We start from the raw sequence: 21981 nt of genomic DNA, 5'->3' as shown, positions 1-21981 counted from the left end.
TTGAGCATTAAGAGAGACTATCCAAGATGGAAAAGGAGAAATGTACTTCATGAGAACAATCTCCTGCTTGAATTTATCTACCTAAGGTCTTCAAGGCATGAAAAGCAAATATATGAGATGGAAAAAGGAGAAATCTGCTTCATAGAAAATCTCACCTGATCATTTCCTACCTAAATAAGGTCTTCAAGGGCTGAAAAGAGCATAGGTGGGGTGGAAAAAAGAGACACTGTCTTCATGCAAACACTCTTCTAATGTTCTGTTTAAGGTCTTCAAGGCCTGAAAATAGATGAGCTAGACAAGGAGAAATTGGCTTCGTGCGGAAACATCTTCTGTGCATTACTAGTCCACCTCAGACCTTCAAGGCTTTTTAATTGAGAGTGAATCGAGATTCTCTGAGGTGAAAAAGGAGAAGATTGCTTCATGCAAAAAACCTTCTGTTTTTCTTTCTCTACCTCAGATCATCAAGGCCTGAAAAGAGAATATTTGGGGTTAAAAAAGGAGAAATTGACTTCATGCAAAGACTTTTCTAATATGCTGGCCAAGGTCTTCTAGTCCTGAAAAGAAAATATATGAGCTGGAAAAGAAGAAACTGGCTTCATGGAAACAACCTCCAGCTTTTATTTCTCTACCTAAGGTCTTCAAGGACGGAAAAGAGAATATTTGAGATGTAGAAGGAGAAATTTGCTACATGCAAACAGCCTGCAGCTTTGATTTCTCTACCGAGGGTCTTCAAGGCCCCGAAAGAGGAGGAGATATGAGGTGACATGCAGACGATCTCCGGTTTGGGTTTCTCTAAGGTCTTCATAGACTCAGAATATTTCAAGTGAAAAAAGGGGAAATTTGCTTTAAGCAAACAATTTCCTGCCCTCATTTTTCTAAATCAGATCTTCAAGGCATGAAAAAAAATATATGGGGTTCAAAAAGGAGAATTTTGCTTCATGAAAAAACTGTCCTGCTCATTTGTCCACCTTAGGTCTTCAAGGCCTTTCCAAGAGAATATATGAGGTGAAGAATGATTAGCTCACTTCATGCAATCTCCAAGTGTTATTTCTGTAAGGTCTTAGGTCTTCAAGGCCTCCAAGGAGAATATGTGAGGTGAAAAATGATTAGTTCACTTCATGCTAAAAATCTCCAAGTGTTATTTCCATAAGGTCTTAGGTCTTCAAGGCCTCCAAGGAGAATATTTGAGGTGAAAAAGGAGAAATTTGGTTCATGCAGTCAAACTCTAGCTTTATTTCTCTAAGGTCTTCAAGGCCTGTAGAGATAGTACATGGCATTAAAAAAGGAGACTTCTGCTTCATGTGAAAAATGTCCTGCTTATTTGACAACCTAAGGTCTTCAAGGCCAACAAAGAGAATATCTGTGGTGAAAAGGGAGGAATTCGCTTCATGAAAACAATCTCCAGCTTTTATTTCTCTATACAAAGTCTTCAATGCAGACTTCCAACTGCAGACGTGCTTCTTGTGCATTACTCCACCTCAGGCCTTCAAGGACATTTATTTAAGAATGAATAGAAAATATGTGGAGGTTTTAAAAGGAGAAATTTGCTTCATTCAAACCATATCCAGCATTTTCCTTCTCTCTTCTCTAAGGTCTTCAACTCCTCTCATGATCACACCTGGAGAGTTTTCAGTACTCTCCAGTCTCAGCTACAGGAGGGAGAGTCAAGCAGAGGCATACCCATTCCATTCCTACCTTGACCAGTGGCTGGTGAGCAAAAGGCAATCTGCTACAAGTCAAAACTCACCCATGCTGGGCAGCAGCAGCATGGGAGAGAGTCGAGGGTGTAGACTCAAGTTTACTGCGCGGAAGGAGGCAATGGTAAACCATTTCTGTATTTTTACCAAGAAAACTCCATGGATCCAACCAGAATGACTGCAGACGGAGAGTGGGGCATTCTGGGAGATATGCGCCCGTGGTGTTGCTATGGGTCGGAAATGACTTGACAGCATAAGACAAGGTCTTCTCCATAGATCACTGTCAGCATGAATCAATTTGATTTTATTCAGAGAATGTACAGATGTAATTTTCCCAGGAGCAAAGTTTTCATTCCCTGCAGCATTTCAAAGCATGTGTATCAGCAAACCCTCACTTTCTTAAAAATGCATTTGCCCATAAACCCTGCCACTCTGAGTTTACATGCCTCATCCAATGTACCCAAATTACAGCAAATGATGTTACAAAGAAGCAGAACCAAAGGACTCAAATCCATTGTATAAAAAAGGCCATCCCAGAAAACACAGATGTCCTGATTGCCATGTCTTAGATTGAACGTAGGTGGCTGCTGCCCCATGATTTCAAGGGCTCTCAGATATACATTCAACTACTCATTTATGGTGGTTAACCTGGAATGTATAAATCTACTATTGAAATCAATATGCTGTAGCAGGAAAACTGTTGTTTCTTTAATGTATTCAAGTCTTCAACAAAATCTCTAATTAAATATTGGTTTGGGTGAACCACAGAAACCTCTAGAGCTAACTGAATGCATCAGCTCCATTGCTGAACATTTCTCATTAACATCTGAACTTATCTCATAATAGTGATGGCGAGCGGGTCTGAGATGTGGAAAATTTGCCATTGGCTCTCTCCTCCATAACCAATCTGAAATAGTTCAAAAAACCAAACGGTCCATGTTTTAGGATCAGTCAGAGTTTAGGACTGTGAGAGGTACTTTTGTTAGCAACACGGTGGGCATTCTAACAAGTCCGATAGAAAGATATCATAGGTCTTAGGATATGTTTTATATTGAATATCTGTCAACAGAAAGAAAAATCCAGGGTAGTTCCACATGGATGAGTTAAACACGTTAAGATGCTAGGGATTCATTGCAAGGTGACCTTAACTGTGAAGGAAGGACTTCCTATCTGTCACATCTGATATCTGGTTTTGAATATTTTAATCTTCAAGACCATTAACCTTAACATCCTATCTTCTGTCTCTGCCTGCACTGTACATATGGGAACCACGGAGTGTGGGAGGGAAAAGAGTTCGTTGCAGGAAAAGCCCAAACCAAGAACAGCAGACTGGGGAGAAGGGAGTTGAGGATGGGCCAGCCTGGAGCCAGAGGCATGGGGAACCAATTATCATTTCAGTCAGCTGCAGCAGCAGCAGCATTTACTAGAGCACTGTACTAGGTGACGGGGAACATACATAAAAAATATGATCCTTGCTCTCAAGAAGTTTACAATTGAATGGGGGAGAAAAGTGGAAGCAAATTGGTTCATACACAGTCTTAATCCCCTTTTTACAGATGTGTTAACTGAAGCACAGAGAAGTAAATGACTTGCACAAGGTCACACAGCAGACAAGTGGCTCTCCATGCTTGGCTCTCTCTGCCCCAGGGAAGACAGAAGGGTGGCTGGGGGAAGGTGGAATGCAGGGTTGGCTGTCCCTTTCATTCATTCATTCATTCATTCATTCATTCAATCGTATTCATTAAGCGCTTACTGTGTGCAGAGAGCTGTACTAAGCGCTTGGGAGAGTACAACAATAGACACATTCCCTGCCTACAACTGGCTTACAGTCCAGAGAATCCAGGGGTCCTGGGGATGCACAACATGTGATCTTGGGGCCTTTCAAATGTGGGCTTCCCATTCCCTGCTGGCCCACAGGCAGCTGGTCAAGGAGGTGGGGAGGCAGATAAGCAGTTTGCAGCCGTGAGCTGGGGGTTGAGATAGGTCAGGGTGGGAGGGGCAAGTGGCTGGCAGTGACCGTATCTCATCTGGTCATGTCGGAGAACAGGTTTAGAGCTGGGTAGACTCAATCTGGGGAGAGAAGTCAGCTGCCCGCCGACAGGAAGGGACAATGAACCTGTTGACTCCAGGTTTTTTCACTAGTTCCCACGACTGGGGGAGGGAAGGGAAAGTCGGGATCCTGAGCCTCTACTCCAGGGAGCAAAGCCCAAAGATCACTGCCCATGTTGCCCAGATTTTTCCTTTGGATCCCAGAGCGGGGGTATGGGGAAGGGGAGTCTCGGGAGATGCACTGAGCAGTAGGGAACATGGGGAAGAGAGGAGAGGAAGCTAAGCTAGTTAAGCTATAGGCTGCAGGGTTGGGGGGTGGGAGGGGAGGAATGTGGGTATAGGCAGAAGAGAGCAGTATAATCTCCTTGTGGGCAAGGAACACATCCATCCACTCTGTTGGATTGTAGTAATAATAATAATAATGTTGGTATCTGTTAAGCGCTTACTATGTGCAGAGCACTGTTCTAAGTGCTGGGGTAGATACAGGGTAATCAGTTTGTCCCGCGTGGGGCTCACAGTCTTAATCGCCATTTCACAGATGAGGTAACTGAGGCACAGAGAAGTTAAGTGACTTGCCCACAGTCATACAGCTGCCAAGTGGCAGAGCCAGAATTCGAACCCATGACCTCTGATTCCCAAGCCCATTCTCTTTTCCCTGAGCCACGCTGCTCCTAAGACTGTGAGCCCTGTGTGGGACAGGGACCTGGGGAGTGCTAGGTGCTCAATAGAGACTACTGATTAAGCAATTGAAAGGACGGATGGGACCAGGGGAGGGACGGGCTGAATCTAGAGGGACCCGGGGAACACAGCTGTAAGAGTCGTTTGTTCTCTGAGGTGGGCAGCTGAAGATGCTTGCTTGGTACTGTCTCTTGTCTGAGGCTGAGTGGCATTTCCTGGTGGGGGTTTGGAAGGGGGCTCACAAAACAAGAATCAAGAGGGAGAGGGGAATAATGGGCAATGGTCACACAAGGAAAAGAGAAACAATAAAAACACGAAATCAATATATGAGACAAGGACAGCGAAAATTTTGACGAGAGCAGCAGGGTATTGTGGCTCAGGAGCTGAGTTCCTGGTTCAACGGTCCCAGCCACCACCACACCGACGGCCTTCCTGATGTTCTAAAAGTTGAGAAGGCCTCACTCTGCAGTAGTTTCTCCGCCGTCCCCTTAGATGGGAGCCCCATCTGATCTGCTCGTAGTGTATCTACACCAACATTCAGCACAGTGCTTGTAACATAGTAAACACTTTGCAAACATCACAATTATAAGTATTATTTCCCAGGCCGGAACAGAGGCCGGGGGATTCCCGGTTGAGCAGCCTCTCTCCCGACCAGTTGGTTTTGGCAGCAGCCCAGTGTTCAGGGACCTATTGTGGGGGTCAATCAACTAATCAGTGGCAATTTATTGAGCATTTACTATGTGCAATACACTGTACTAAGCATTTGGGAGAGTAAAATACAACAGAATCAGCCTGCAGGAGTTTTCTCTTCCTTTCCTGCGTTGGAGAAAGGGATGATGGGATTCTCGGTGGCATGAGGTTGGACAATCTCTTTGACAAAGAGACACAGTGGGAAGGTTAGCTTGAGAGGATCAAGGAGGGCGGGCTGGGGTTTAGTGGGAAAAGAGAACTGATAAATAAGAGGGGGAGAGATGATATATTACTTTAAAGCCAATGGTCAGGAGTAGTTATTGAGCACCTACTGTGTGCAGAGTACACGGATTCAACATAATCAGATTGGATACCGTCCCTGTCCCACATGGGGATCATAGTCTAAGGGGGAGGGAGAACAGGTATTCCACTCCCATTTTACAGATGAGGAAATTGAGGCACAGAGAAGTGAATCATCCAAGGTGACACAGCAGGCAAATGGCGGAGCTGGGATTAGAACTCAGGTCCTCTGACTCACAGGCCAGTGTTCCTTTCACTAGGCCAATATATTTCCTATCTTCAAAAACCAAAAGACAACTATATATATATGTACTTATGTAACCTCTAAGGTGAGAATTAGTAACTCCAGGAAAGCTAGCACTGGACAATCTCTGCCAAGGTTAGCTTGGTGCTTAAAATTAGGTTTACCCCATCCAGATTTGGTTCAAAAAAGTAATTTTCCATTAGAAAATTCCTTTTCAAAAGTACACCTGGCCCTGTGGTTACATTGCCACTGACAGAGAAAAATTAATATGACCCAGGAATACAACTGCAACACCCCAGAGCTTCTGATGAATATGATTTCCCATAAGGCCATTTTAGCAAATAACCTGCTTCTTTGTGAAGGGTTCCAGTCAACCTCTAGAAAACAGAAATCACAGTGCAGAGTCTCCATACAAAACTCTAACCTTTCCTGAAGGGAAATGGTCCATGTGCCCAGAGATCTGTTATTCTAGTCTGCTGGAAGCAGATGTGATAGGAAAGACATCCTCTGAGAAGTGAAATATTCTTTGTTTGAACCGGAGTAGAATGTAAATAATCTTTCAGCAGATGCTCAGGATTTGCCAGTAGAGCTTTGTTATGTTTGTGGTCAGCAAATTTATAGCTGTAGTGATGATTAAGCTTCTTCACCTGGTGTTTGCAATTTACCATAAAAGAAACACTGCATTTAAATTGTGTCTGCCAAGGGTATCCCTCTTTTCCAAACACTGCAACAGATTTTCCAAGAATTACGCTTATCCAACAGGAAGTTATCTCCAAATGGTACCACAGAGTTAGTGAGATGGAAGATAGAAAAAAATCTTCATTCTTGTTCTTCCACATAGGCTCCTGAAATGAAAAACACTTTCCACAGATTTTTCTTCAGCATCAGCAGCTACCTTTTGGATCTCAGCTTTCCTCCAAGGTACTCATGGAATTTTTCAAGAAATCTGACTGCCATTATCACACTTCCCCCAGAGAAGGTCCCTACCTCACCCAAAATAAAAGACTCATATCCAACCTTTGATCTTCACAGAGAGAAACCTCAACTCAATTTTGTCAGAAAACTGGAGTGTCACCGGGGACGTGACCCCTACTAGCCAATGAAACTTTTCTGGGGTAGAGATGCAGACCCACAATACAAGTTCAGTGTAGCTCGCAGGGAAGAGGATATCAAAATGTAACCAGGATGTCCCTAGCTCATTTGTCCTGGGGTTGGCATTAAAGGCCTTCATGTTTTTTGTTTTGTTTTGTTTTTTGCTTTTCCCTTGGCTTTTGCATGGAAGTGGAAAAGAACCTTAACCCTTCCAATAAGTCAATGTTGTGTGTTGTTGAGTAGCCAACAATGGCTTACCAAAGGGTAGGGATACAGTGATGTCAGTGGCTGTTGGGGCCTCAGAAACTTTCTGTTTCATGACCCAAAACTGCACCCTTTCTCCCTACCAGCCGGGTGGCCTTTTGTGCTTCTGGACACAGGGGACTGGGTGGAAGAGTGTGGATGACTCAGTGCAAACCATCACCACTTACTGCCAAAACAGCTCAAGCACTTGTCCTACCTGCTGGTGTTAGGACAAATCTTTCCCCTCTTAGTCATTAGAGTCTGAGCAATGCTCACACTGAATGAGGAGGGCCAGAAAAGTCACCCTACTCTATTTTCAAGGACAAATATGCAAATGTGCAAGAGATTTTCTCTCTGACACTCACATTCATGGATGCAATCTCAACACTGGCAGCATCATCTTGGAATCGAAGGACAACTCTACTGCTACCTGTGTCCCATGGGTGTAAGGTATAACAGCGTGGCTCAGTGGAAAGAGCACGGGCTTGGGAGTCCGAGGTCATGAGTTCGAATCCCAGATCTGCCACTTGTCAGCTGTGTGACTGTGGGCAAGTCACTTAACTTCTCTGTGCCTCAGTTCCCTCATCTGTAAAATGGGGATTAACTGTGAGCCTCACGTGGGACAACCTGATTTCTCTGTCTCTACCCCAGCGCTTATACCAGTGCTCGGCACACAGTAAGAGCTTAACAAATACCAACATTATTATTATTATTATTAAGAGAGGGAGAAAAGGAGGCTAAATATTTATTTCAACGTTCTTTGTTTTGGTTCATCTTTCACTAAGCTGGGTTAGTGGGAGATAAACCAAAATATACTTGAAGAAATAATCCGGTGAATCTCTGCTGTCGCTGCTGCTGCTGCAGTTAGTCAATTAATCATATTTATTGAGTGCTTACTGTGTGCAGAGCACTGTATTAAGTGCTTGGGAGAGTACAATTCAGCAGACACATTCTTGGCCCACAGCGAGCTTACTTACGGTCTAGAGGGGAAGAGACATTAATATAAAGAAACAAATTTCAGATATAAGTGGTGTGGGGCTGAGAGAAGAGTGAAAAGGGGGAGCAAACCCACGTGCAAGGACAATGTGCAAGGGAGTAGTAGAAGAGGAAATGAGAGCTTAGCCGGGGAAGGCTTCTTGGAAGAGACGTGCCTTCAATCAATCAGTCAATCAATTAATGGCATTTATTGAGTGCTTACTTTGTGCAGAGCACTATATTAAGTGCTTGGGAGAGTATAATCCAGCAGAATTAGCAGACACATTCCCTGCCCTTAACAAGCTTACAATTTAGATGGGGAGATGGACATTAATGTGAATAAATAAGTAGTTTATAATATATTGTATAAGAGCTTCATTAAGGCTTTGAAGGTGGGGAGAGTAATTGTCTGTCAGATATGAAGAGGGAGGGCATTCCAGGCTAGTGGCAGGAAGTGGGCGAGAGGTCAGCGGTGAGATAGAGATCAAGGTATGGTGAGTAGGTCAGCATCAGAGGAGCGAAGTGTGTGGGCTGGGTGGGTTGTATTACGAAATAAGCTAAGTAAGGTAGGAGGGGGCAAGGTGATTGAGTGCTTTAAAGTCCAGGCTGGGGAAGGTTGGGCTCAGTCTTTTGAAAAAATAAATATTGTTAGTTAGTTTTATGGAATTAAGTGCTTACACCATGCTAACCGGGAACTAAATACTAAATACTGGGGTAGACATAAGGGAATCCGATTGGATACAGACAGAACTCTGCATGGGGCTCACAGTCTAAGAGGTAGGGAGAGCAACTTGTTGCCTTCCTTTTTGCTTTTACCTAAATGCCCTACTTTTGGCCAAAGAGCACCTTCCCTTTTATTGGGAGGAAGGGAGTCAAGAATTTTTCATGGCTTTTGGTGGCCTTCACATTTGTCTGCAAGGTTTGGATGTCTTTTTTCATAGGGATTTTCCTGTAGAAAATGACCACCTGAGGCCCTGGAATGAAGAGGGCAAAAGCTACTTTAGGCACCATGACAACATAGGGAAGCAGCATGGCCTAGTGGATAGAGCACGGGCCTCGGAGTCAGGAGATCATGGGTTCTAATCCCAGCTCGGCCACTTCATTCAATCGTATTTATTGAGTGCTTACTTTGTGCAGAACACTCTACTAAGCGCTTGGAATGTACAATTCGGCAACAGATAGAGACAATCCCTGCCCAATAACGGGCTCACAGTCTTGTCTGCTGTGTGACCTTGGGCCAGCCCCTTCACTTTTCTTGGCCTCCGTTCCCTCATCTGTAAAATGGGGATTAAGAATGTGAGCCCTATGCGGGACAGGGACTGTGTCCAATATGACTATCTTGTATCTACCCCAGGACTAGAACAGTGCCTGGCACATAGTAAGCACTTAACAAATACCATTATTATTGTTATTATTATTATTATCAGTGTCGAATGGTTTATCCAGGCAAGATCAATTCATGTCTATGGAGTCCCAACCTCCAATCCTCCCTCCCAATTTATGCCATGTCCCTTCATCTAAGTGGCAAGTAGTATTTGGGCCTTCTCTAGCCCTCAGCCCTGCCACCCCACCCAATTCTGCCCCCTTGCATTGGGAGGCCACGCCTTGGGAGAATACAATAGAGTCAGAAGACATGATCCTTGACCTTAAGGAGCTTACAGAGCAGGGGAGACAAATCCAAAATTATCTGCAGAAAGAAGAACAGGGAAAAATGGATAGATACGAAGAGAAAGTGCTTAAATATTGGTGTATGACTGCCAACACCCTGAAGCAGCACTTGCCAAACAGGCAGACTGCTGGACCAATCAAGAGGCAATCTCATGGAAAAAAACACCCTACTGGACCTAGCTCAAGATAGCGCTGTGGAGTCCAACCCTGTTAAACTGTGATCAAAAAAAAAAAATCTCCAGCATCCACTCCTAAACTAGCTGACTAGTAGGAGAGAGACTATTTAGGACACTAAGAAGCCTGTAGATTTGGGAAAATCTTTTCCAACTTGCCATTAGATTTGCTTTGAGCAGGCACATCTATCAAGTTCTAACATCTGATTAGAATGCAAAGTGCAACTCTGAAAGGAAAAAAAAAAGATCTACAGCAAGTTTAAACATCACCAAAGATAATAGAAAGGGAACAGAATCGGGGCTGTGACTGGCATTTAATTTGTTTAAGATTCTCTACCTAGCAATCTGCTTGGAACAGAGAGTATGCAAATACTGATTGCGAAGATTCAATCACCAGTCCTGTACTCCCAGCACCCTCCTTTCAGAAAAAATTCAAAATAGCAACCCGAAGGAAGAAGAGGAAAGGGAAGCCACCAATTCTAAAGGTACTCATGTTCCAGGACCTGAAATGTCAAGGGCACATTTCAGAATTACAGATTATTTTTGAACTCTCCCCAAAGTGATTTTCCCCAATTTAGCTGCCCACACAAATGCAAGAACTTCAGAGATTATCCATGTGCAAGTGCAAGACATTACTTATTCACACTGCTCGGATTTAGGCTGGCTCTTCTAGCGGGCTAAAATAGGCTTGAAAAATAAAATAATCTCCTGAGGTTGGCAGATCTTAAATTAAATGATTCAAATACTATTCAGGCTGATGAAAGGACTTCATCCAATTTCCTCCTGACCACATCCTCTTCTGATACCACAGGAAAGATACAAAACCCCCAGGCATTCACTCTGAAGAAACAAAATATTTTTAGATCCATAATCCCCTGAATGGATAGAGTCATATTAAATATGTATTACTTTTTCTTGACAACAGATAAATCCGAAGAGAGGGGGAAGAAAGGTTACTGAATAGAAAAGAGTCAGGTGTAATTATAAAAGCAGAGCACCCAAAAAAGAATGATTTGGTTCCCAGTTTCCCTTTCGATCCTCTACGCTTCTGTGAACACTATAAGGCAAAGCAACATCTTCCATAAAAGCTAATAGACACAGTTGCATTTGAAAATCACAGAGGTTCATGTGAGAAGTGCCTGGCTCTGTTTTCTTTGCTTTATTAAATCGGGTACTCTCAAAAAGGTGGCTTTGCATTTTTCCACTTCAGAGCAACTGAAATATGAGTGTATTGCTTTATGTGCAAAAATAGGCATGATAATTTGAATACATGTGTCTAAGCTGGGCTTTCATAATCAATGATACCCCAATAGATCAAACAGCCCGTCGGAATCCTTTTAAATTATGGATGCTTCAGCATTCAATCCCACACACGGAGTCTGATAAACTGACCAAACCGACAAACTCCTTTTAGACAATTACTACCAATATACTCTCCCCACTACCCTAATTGGACAAGCACCTTCTCCTTTCATTCTTCCAAAGGGCAACAAAAGACTTTTCTAGGTCTTTTTTCCTAAAACTTTCTCTTTCCAGAAATCTGTTTATACTGCATTGAGCATTGAGTAAAAAACAAAAGAAAACACCCAAACTAAGAAATACGTACAACAGGAGGTGGAACGCCAAGGCTGAAGAAATACAAGAGTAAGCAGACCAAAACCAAATCAAGGACCTATATACACATCCCTGAAGAGTGTACAGGTTTCCCTTGGCAACCGTTGTTTTTCCAACCAAGGTTTTGAGTACAATACCTACTTTCAATTTTCTGTACACTGTTCGGCTACCATGGAATACAGCTAGAAGTAACCGCGGTTTTCCACGATGGTAAGTAATATTACCTGCCATTTCAAGCCAGCTGCGCTCTCACTGGGAAAGCATTGTGTTCTCCCATTACTTCATCAGTATCTCATTAGTATTACCCATGGAACTAATTGTAACTGTAAACTTACGGTAAGGATGAACTCTAAACAATTACAATTAAGTTTCCTGTGTAATGCTAATGACCTACTGATAAAAAATCCCAATACCTGGTGCCCAGCACCATGGCAACAGTGAACTTTAAACATTCTGATTTTTCTTGCAACCAGAGCAGCGGATAACCCATAGGGCTTAGAATGTTTTTTGTTTGTGTTTTTTTCACAAACTTTCTTGGATTTAACCACTGGGTGTGATGGACAGGGGGCAATTCCTGGAAGCCCGTTATACTTCAGAAGTCTTTGGTTTTACTAACTGTGGGCACTTTGGGGAACCCAAGTCCTGCGAATGGTAAGGGAAACCTGTATATAAGCCCATTGTCACAGCCTCAGAACCACCAAAGCGTAGAGGTGGCTCTGACCTCACTGCAAACAGGGAAGGAATCTTAGAGTTGGCACCGACACATCAATGATTGCCTCGACATTTAGGAGGAGTTCCTTTGAAGAATAGCTTACCTGGCCACATGTGAAGATCTGGCTTCTGCTCCAACATTTAATGAAGTCATGACCGTAGTTGAATCCATGAAGAATGGCCAAGCCCCCGGTTCTCAGATCTAGAATCAAGAAGGGGTTGTTACACTTAGTTGCCTACCCAGGATCTTCCTCAACGTATGGGGCACTAAGAAAACAACTCAAGATTTCAGAAACATAATCATTTTCACTCAATTGTATTTATTGAGCAATTATTGGGTGCAGATCATTGTACTAAGCACTTAAAATTTCAACGACAAGGGTAGGATACGAACCCACGCGTGCAGAGCACAATGGATTTTCACCATTTTCACCATCTTCATGAAGAAAAGCGAGAGAGCAAACTGTAGAAACTGTTGTGTACTCTCATTGCTCCTTATTGCCAACAAACTCTCAGTCAGTGTCCTCCCCAACTATTAAAGAAAATCATTAACCATGTGCTCCCAAACTTGCAGTGCAACCTCAGACTGCAGTGGTGCAAAGTAGATTTGCTCTTTTATATCTTCTGCCATTGTTTTCAACTTTTCACCCTATACCCACAGTATTTACAGTTACGCTTCATGGTGCCTATAAAATGCTCCTTTGAAACACCATTTACAAGTAAGCGCTTAACAAATACCACAATTATTATTATCATTATTACTGCCCTTATTTCAGCTAACTGAGATGCAGCTGTTTGGACAGCTTAATGTCCTCCATTCTCTTCACCTGTCCCACTCAGAGAAAGTGACACGTGATGAGAATTACTTCAATGCTGGTGGGCCAAGAACATTCAAGGACCTGTCGTGTCATTTGATGGTCAGTATGGCACAGAAGTGGCATTAATAGAACTGTTCAGAAGTCGGATGTGGTGTCTTGTGGTAGGTGTAATCTCACAGTCATAAGGAAAGTTTGATATTACAATCTGCTCTATAGACCTTCAGGTTGGTCTGAATCTAGATGCCATATTGATGTCACAGTCACCCTAAGTAGAGTTATAGCCTTCTTGATGTTGTTGTCTACTTCGGCTGCAATGAGTTTATCTAGAGCTTTATAGAATTCTTCTTTCTTCTCACTGCTATCAGTCAAGGAAGGGAGCGTATACCCTGATGACCACAGCACAGTGCTTCTGTTTTAGAGGAAGGTTAGGGTCATTAGGTACCCACTGATTCCCCTGGGCAGAGGCTGAAGACAAATAAGAACATCATCAAATATTCACTCTTGGTGACCTAAACATCAAGAGTGATATATGTCTCGATTGCAGTCCATGTCACAAAGAATCAGTAGACCATTTTTCTCACCATTCATGACAGCAGCCCCATTAGCAGTCCATGCACACGAATTCTTCAGCAAAATATTGGGAAATGCCAAGCATGTTTTCCAGTGAGTTATAAATATTTCAAGCATTTGGATGGTCTCTGATAGAAGTGAGGCAAAGCAGTTTCTCACCAAAATATTCTTGATCACCATTACAATATCAAGCATAAATAAGTACGTGTCTGGATCTTCTTAAGTTATTGTTTTCACCCAAGCATAAGCTGAAGGAAGGACTTTTATTAAGACACTGAACAACTTCTCGCATCCACTCAAGCTCAATCTCCCCACCCCCCTCCTACTCTCTCCCATCCATCTGCCCACCCACCCAGTCTCTCTCTCAACCATCCATTCCCTTTCATTTATAGCCCTTCCCGTCTTAAAGAAGATTTAAACAAAGAGCCCAAACTGGTAGGCGGAGGCAGTGTGTGGAATTTTTCAGCTGCCACAGACCCACCGCTCTAGCCGGAGACCCACCTCCCAGAAAAATGGAAAATGGGCCTAGGGAAGATCTTCTTTCGATATATCTTCTCGAAATACTTCTCCAAGTTATAAGCCCACAAACACTTATACCTTCTCTGGTAATGCTCAGAGTAAGGCCATGCATGCAAGACTGAATGCTAATTCCTAGAAACAGTTGCTTGGGGTCTGAATGTCCGAGCGCACTCCCGGCCCTAGCTCTACCTGGCCATTCTAGGAGTTTGGATGAGATTTCTAGAGTAACAGAATCCCCCCTAAACCAGGACCATATGGGAGAAATTAGGATGAATGGTCCCCCTGACCATTCCATCCAAATCTTTCTATTCTCTTTGTTTTTGTGCTCATCTATCTTTTCTTCCCCGCTTTATTTCTCTTTTCTCATCTTTTCACTTTCTCTGGGGTCTAGCACCCTTTCATTTATTAATAATAATAATAATAATGTTGGTATTTGTTAAGCGCTTACTATGTGCAGAGCACTGTTCTAAGCGCTGGGGTAAACACAGGGGAATCAGGTTGTCCCACGTGGGGCTCACAGTCTTCATCCCCATTTTACAGATGAGGGAACTGAGGCACAGAGAAGTTAAGTGACTTGCCCACAGTCACACAGCTGACAAGTGGCAGAGCTGGGATTCGAACTCATGAGCCCTGACTCCAAAGCCCATGCTCTTTCCACTGCGCCACGCTGCTTCTCATTGTTCTCTTAGGTATCTCCTTTCTGAATCTTCATACTTTTCCTTCCCTTATCATCTCCTGTTTTCTTTTTTGCTTCTCCTTTTTCCTTCCTCTTGCCTTCTTTTCCTCTTCCCCGACTTAGTCTATTGACTTTTATCCCCTCCCCTCCTGTTCTTTTTAACATGTTTCCTTGCCTTTATTCTCCCCTCCTTTCCTCTCTTCTAAGAACCTTCCTTTTCCCCAATCCTTCATAAAGCCTCCTTCCCTCCTTCCATTTTCCTGGTTCCTAGCGTGGAGATCTGCTGGTTGCTCCGGGCTCCAACCTCTATCCACATGCCTGGTTCTTTGGAGGATGAGATGCAGGAGGGAGGGGGATAAGAGGCTTGTTTTTTTTAATTCATTCATTTGTTCAGTGATGTTCAGTGAGTGTTTATTGTGTAAAAAGCACTGTACTAAGGGCTGGGGAAGGATACAACAAATACAATAAAAGATAAACAAGTCTCAATCTCTGGACCTGCACAGGCTCACACTCTAAGAAGGTGATAACAGGCATGCGAGGACCAAATGAAACAGATTCTAGTGCTGCTGGGATGGGATGGAACTGAAACAGTGTTGGGAATAGGGCTCAAGCATTCCTGCTGGCACCTGGAAGAAGCTCCGGCAAGTGTTCTGTGGTACTCCCCAAATTATCAGGTGCTCGGGTTTGAGAATGATTGATCTAAATAACTCTGCTTGTAGCAAAATGTAGGCTGCAGTCTCAGAAATGTGTGCCCGTACTCTCTTTCTCATTAAGTTCCTAGGACACAACCCGTTGCTTTAAATCAAGCTGAAGACTTCTTTGAATGTTAGATTGGTTTGTTTTTATAGTTTTAAAAGGGTTTTATATGGGCCTTTTCATTTGGTCTAAATATTGCACGAGGCCATGACAGATGGGACTGGAGCTCTATAAATTAATAAGAACCAATCAAGCAAAGCCTTTTTTTCCCAGAGATAAGAATGAGCTATAAGAAGAACAGTAGTGTTTAAATCAAACAGACAAGCTCCCTTAGTACTAACCCTTCTCATGAACCACAAGAGCAGTGCCCGCCGATTCCATTCACATAGGTTCAGATGACTGCATTCATGCTGCCAGGGTTAAAAGAAGGAAGGTTATGAGCAGAACGATTGCCCTGGATCCCTCACCAAGTAAGCCCCCTCTTTTCTGGGAGGTAGCCATGACGGAGCCAGCCCTGCTGCATCAGTGCCCTGAGGGCAAGCCACCTGCCCAGGGGAAAGCTGTAGGGGTTCCTACCTTACCTCGCTGCTCTCCTACTACAACTCAGCCTGCACGTTTCACTCTCTAATGCTACCCTACTCACTGTACTTTGATCTCACCTAGCTCGCTGCCGACCTCTTGCCTGGAACGCTGTCCCTCTTTCATATCTGACCGATGATTACTCACCCCTCCTTCAAAGCCTTATAGAAGGCACATCTCACCTCCTCCAAGAGGCCGTCCCTGACTAAGCCCTCATTTTCTCTTCTCCCACTCCCTTCTGTGTCACCCTGGCATTGGATTTGCTCCCTTTATCACCCCTCCCTCGGCCCCACATCACTTATGTACATATCTCCCCCTCTAGACTGTGTGAGCTCGTTGTGGGCAGGAATGTGCCTGTTGTGTTACTGTACTCTCCCAAGCGCTTAGTACAGTGCTCTGCACACAGTAAATGCTCAATAAATACGATCGAATATCTGTGAATTGATTTCTTTATTTTAATGTCTGTCTCCCCCTCTAGACTGTAAGCTCGTTGCGGGACGAGAACGCATCTACTAACTCTGTTATATTGAGAAGCGGCGTGGCTTAGTGGAAAGAGCACGGGCTTGGGAGTCAGAAGATGTGGGTTCTAATCGTGGCTCTGCCACTTATCAGCTGTGTGACTTGGGGCAAGTCACTTAACTTCTCGGTGCTTCAGTACCTCATCTGGAAAATGGGGATTAAGACTGTGAGCCCCACGTGGGACAACCTGCTTACCTTGTATCTCCCCCAGTGCTTAGAACAGTGCTCGGCAATAGTAAGCGCTTAACAAATACCATCATTATTATTATTACTTCCCCAAGCACTTAGTACAGAGCTCTGCACACAGTAAGCACTCAATTAATATGATTGATTGATTGATTGGTGTCTTGAACGAGGAGGCCCTTGAAAGAGGAAATAAGTGCTGTTTCAAGGTCCTTGGGTCCTGACCTGAGGAGATTGATATGCTGAAGCATCAGGTTTCCACCACTGCTCCTTCCGGCCACTCCAGCTCGCTTGGGTCGATATTGCCTGGTGAGGAGAGAGTATAAGGTGGGCCACGCAGTCATCGCCCGCCAGTACCGCACACGAAGTTTCCAATAGGAAGGTCTAAGCCCTGAGCCATTCCCTACATTCATGGAAAGACAGCTTTAGGATGTGCACCCCACAAACTCTGCTGATGGCGGGGCATCAATTTGTAAGCAAATGGTAACATCTGTCTCACTCTCAGATGAGTATGAGGAAAATAGTATTCGTTAAGGGCTTACTGAGCGTGCCAAGCACTGTTCTAAGTGTTGGGGTAGATGCAAGATAATCTCATTGGACACAGTACCTATCCCACATGGGGTTGACAGTATATGTTAACTAGGCACTTTGACAAACATTAGTCCTCTTTGACTCTGTTCAGACTACTGCTAGTACTGCCAGGAATTGTACATTCCATTCCAAGTGCTTAGTACACTGCTCTGCACATAGTAAGCGCTCAATAAATACTATTGAATAATAGCGGCATTTACTGAGCACGGTGCACGATACTAGGTGCTTGAGAAATACAAAATAGCAAAGTGACAGGTTCCCTGCCTCATAGTCCAACTGGGGAGATAAAAATAAAAATTTTTATACTGAAGTCTTGAGATGAAAGAATCCTCACCTTTTACGGACACTAAGTCAGTAGGGTGTAAATACAGTGCCCTGGGTATTGATTCCTATCACGGGAGGAAAAGTCAACATAGGGTAATGATGTTAAAATGGAGGAAGATTGGGGGGGTGGGAATTAAATCCTCTAAGTTCCCGAAAGAGAACTTGGGAGAAGAACCTCTTATGAAGCCGACAATTTACGCCCGAGGATGCAAAGGGCGAACTGAATGGCCACTTGAGAAATGTTCACAGCAACCATGTGCACCTTAACATCCATAATGATATTTCACACACTAGTCAGCCAGTGTTGGGAGGGTTTCATACCAATAATTTTTATCACAGTTCAGCACAGTCAGACTCAAAAGCATTAGGCTGAAATAGAGCAGACAGGAAACTGTTGTGTGAGATTACGTCTGTGAGCAGAACTACGAATTATCTCAAGGGTCTGCTTGATTGATGACTGCTTTCCAGAGATGCTGGGGGCTCTAAACACCCTACCTAGAGCCTCTTTTATAACAACAACTAGGCCAACTGCTTTTGACCAACCCCATTTCAAAGCGGTTTCTGCAACCAGAGGGGCCGGCCTCCAAGGAGCCATTTGCCAAACACTTCTTTCTCCTCTACCCCATTTTTCTTCTTCAAATGCTGTCGACTCGCTTCCGACCCATGGCGACTCCAAGGACACACCTTCTTCAGCATGTCCCATCTTCTGTTGTAAAGTCATTCTGGTATGAGTACCCATAGAGTTTTCTTGGTAAAGATATGGAAGTGGTTTACCATTGTTTTCTTCCGCACAGTAAAAACCGGAGTCTCTGTCGTTGTCTTTTGACATTTTGAGCACTTTGTCATCCGCCTTTGACTCTTTTCACGCCGCTGCTGCCCAGTACAAGTGAATCGACTTTGACGCTTCTGAACCCATTTTGACCTCCACAGTAACTGCTGCTCTGGACCTGATGTGTAGCCCAGGAAGTGTCGGGGAAATGAGCATACGAGCAAGGGTAGAGTCCGGGGTGATGAAGGCAGGAAACTTTGGCGTAGAGATTTGCTGGGCTGCCACTGCTCTGGACCCTCTAGATTGTAAGTTCACTGTGGGCAAGGGAATGTGGCTGTTTTATTGTTATAACGTACTGTCCCAAGCGCTTAGTACAGTGCTTTGTACACAGCAAGTACTCAATAAATATGATTGAATGGATCAACCCTGGCCCAGTTCGCTCTCCCGCCATCCTGCCTGGATTCTGGGGACTGCCTTGAGACCCTCCCGAGGCAGCAGTGAAAAGGGGAGATGAAGAGGGAAAAGCCTAAAGTGCTACCTTTAGAGAAGCAGCGTGGCGTAGGGGAAAGAGCAAGGGCTTGGGAGTCAGAGGTCATGGGTTCTTATCCTGGCTCTGCCACTTATCGTCTGTGTGACTTTGGGCAAGTCACTTAACTTCTCTGTGCCTCAGTTACCTCATCTGTAAAACGGAGATGAAGACTGTGAGCCCCATGCGGGACAACCTGATTACCTTGTATCTACCCCAGCGCTTAGAACAGTGTTTGGTATATAGTAAGCGCTTAACAAATACCATCATTATTATTATTATTACCTGTCAATCAGCTAGCTGTACATTACTGACTTCAAGGCTCGGAGGAGGGCTTAGTTGGATGTGACTCCCAGATCATTAGTCTTGTGTACACAGCACAGTTCCTACTAACATTAGGCTGTAACTAACATAAGGTTTTCCCTAGGCAGAATTTTCTGGTAAAAAGAATTGCTTTCAAAATACTTTAACCCAAGCAAACATAGCCAGTGTATGTTCTTGGAAAAACTCTTTAACCATTCCTTGTGTATGAGGGTGAGGTGTGGAGGAGGGGGGATTCTTGTTCTTCCTCATGGAGATGCTAGAATGCTTCAGTAATAAATAATTAAAATCACAATATATATGCAACATAGAAAGATATGTATTATTTGGGGTTCAAAGATGCCACTCTGCCAAAGATGTGTCTCTCTCTCTCACACACACACACACAATGTGGCAATATCTTCCTCATCATCTACATTCAAAGATTTTTCCTTAATAATCACAATTGATAATTATGGTATCTGTTAAGTGCTTACTATGTGTCAAGCACTGTTCTAAGCATCAGGTAGATACAAGGTAATCAGGTTAGACACCGTCCCCTACCCACATGGGGCTCACAGTCTAAGTCAGAGGGAGAGGGATTTAATTTCCATTTTTCAGATGAGGTAACTGAGGCACAGAGAAGTTAAGTGACTTGCCTAAGGTCACACAGCAGGCAGGTGGCAGACCCGGAATTAGAACCCAGGTCTTATGACTCCCAGGTCCTTGTTCCTTCCACTAGGCCACACTGCTTCCTTACTGTACTGACATATTTACTTCCATTGGTGACTGGAGCCTGTTTTTATTCTTTCTCCCCGGTGTTGTGATTTCCTAGAAGGCTCTGCCCAGAAAAAGTCATCCCATTTCTAATAGCTACAGACCAAACTGGATTGACTATCTGCTGCTTCAGTTTCCCAGCTGGCCACAGCTCTGTCACAGTGTCTGAAGCTTCACTTCATTGTCTTTAAAACATTTTATGGGTTCCTTTTCGATTTTGGTCCTTCCACTTCAGTTCACCAGAAAGCATCTGTTTGGGGATTCTGCCGGGGTCTAGTCTCTTCACGGGTCTCACCCAGCCAAGGTGTGACACAGGGAGCATGGCTTCGAATGTCAATGGGCTGATGGAGTGTGGGTAGTGTAAGAATGGGGAGAAAAGGAAAAAAGAAAAAAAATCTATAAAATGGAAGGAGAGTCTACTCTCCAGCCATTATTTTCCTATTGTGAAAAAGCAAACAATAATATACCTTTCCCCTTACCGCCGATCTCACACGCACACTGGATGTTGTGAGCATACCGACACTATGCCTGCCAAATCCTACCCATTTCTGGAATAAAACATGAGTATTGTTCGGAATACAGAATCTACAGGAATACATTCCGCTTTATTCTGCCAGACCCCTGAGAAATAGGGGTTCATCAAAATCTGAACCTTTTTGCTGCAGCTTTACTTGGGAATTTCATCAACTTGTAAGCAACCTTCTTCCAGGCTGAGGCAAATGTCAAGTCCAACCAGGGGAGGAAGATTCTCACCTTTCAATTTGTGGAGGGAACAGGTTGTTGGACTAGAGGTAGGTAGAGTGTAGGGAGGTTGGGGGTGGGTTTCCGTCAGAACTAGGTAATAATAATAATTATAATAATAATAACTATGGCATTTGTTAAGGGCTTACTATGTGCCAGGCACTCTACAAAGCCCTGGGGTGAACACAGGCAAATTGGGTTGGACACAGTACCTGTCTCGCATAGGGCTCACATTTACCCTCATCCCCATTTCACAAACAAGGTAACTGAGGCACAGAGAAGTGACTTGCCCAAGGTTACACAGCAGACAAGTAGCAGAGCTGGGATTAGAACCCATGATCTTCTGACTCCCAGGCCTGTGCTCTATCCACTACGCCATGCTGCTTCCCTGGTAAGACCTGGACTGTTCTGGGCCTGTTCATGCATTCATCATAGAACTTCCCTTCCCATCACTCCAGCCAGAACCCCAACTCCCACCATATCCTGTGCAGGTGGGGGGGGGGGCATGGGGGATGTGACCTGCAGCAGCGCCTGGGCTCTACAAATTCTAGAACACTGGGAAAACGTTGGTTGTGACTGGATTGTTGACCTGGGAAGGCTGCACCTTGAAGTACCTACCGGTCCCCTCTACCACCTGACCTGCTGGACTCTTTACTTTGTTTTTGAAGTTATGTGGGGATTTATATTATTTCATCTTTGCTTCTGTGCCTAGCATCAATCCCTTCCCTACCTTATTCTTAAATTGCGCCTTAAAGCCAATGGTGAGGCTTAATGTAGAGAGGACTTGGGATGTTGAGAATGAATCAGGGAAGTCATCCTGGAGATGAGGTTTTTAGGAGGGCTTTCCCCCTCTCTTTATTTCTGCTGTACTCCCATCTTTTTCAACTCTACCCCCTGGAAGCTAAGGCCCTGGCATCTTCCCTCCAGCCTGCCTTGACCACCTGACACAAGCCTCTAAGTCCTAACTCCTCACCTAGTTTCTTCTATCCCTTAAGAATGCTGGGGCACTGTGTGTTTGTGTTTGTGTGTATATGTTTGACTTTATCACTAATTTCCAATTCCTCAAGGTCTCAGATTTCAAAGTACTAGACAGAGCAAGAGCTCTGGTGAGTGTGCTAACTTTAGTGGGAGTGGAGTGGTTAACCACATACTTTGAAAACTTTAAAGTAAATGGGTCATAAAAAAATCAAAAGGAAGTTATGGAGCTTAGCCAAAGAATGTGCTGTGAAAGATCCCTCCCAGTGCAGAAACCAAGCACG

The 21981-nt window shown here is 44.0% G+C and overlaps 1 protein-coding gene across 7 annotated transcripts in view; it reads right to left on the bottom strand.

Annotated features, from left to right (window-relative positions):
• Positions 1–21981, bottom strand: part of OSGIN1 (oxidative stress induced growth inhibitor 1) — a 335667-nt gene that overhangs the window by 169173 nt on the left and 144513 nt on the right. For 6 of the 7 annotated variants that reach the window (XM_039910211.1, XM_039910212.1, XM_039910209.1 and 3 more), the window contains one exon: positions 12239–12336. The gene's annotated coding sequence lies outside the window, so the exon portion shown is untranslated. Of the gene's footprint in view, positions 1–12238; positions 12337–15754; positions 15824–16919; positions 16992–21981 lie in introns of those variants that run through there. The other variant, XM_039910213.1, reaches the window with a different exon arrangement.

This window comes from Ornithorhynchus anatinus, chromosome X1, assembly GCF_004115215.2.
Source record: "Ornithorhynchus anatinus isolate Pmale09 chromosome X1, mOrnAna1.pri.v4, whole genome shotgun sequence".
NCBI classification, from domain to species: domain Eukaryota; kingdom Metazoa; phylum Chordata; class Mammalia; order Monotremata; family Ornithorhynchidae; genus Ornithorhynchus; species Ornithorhynchus anatinus.
The sequence above is the reverse complement of the archived record's forward strand: the minus strand, read 5'-3'. Positions and strand labels throughout refer to the sequence as shown.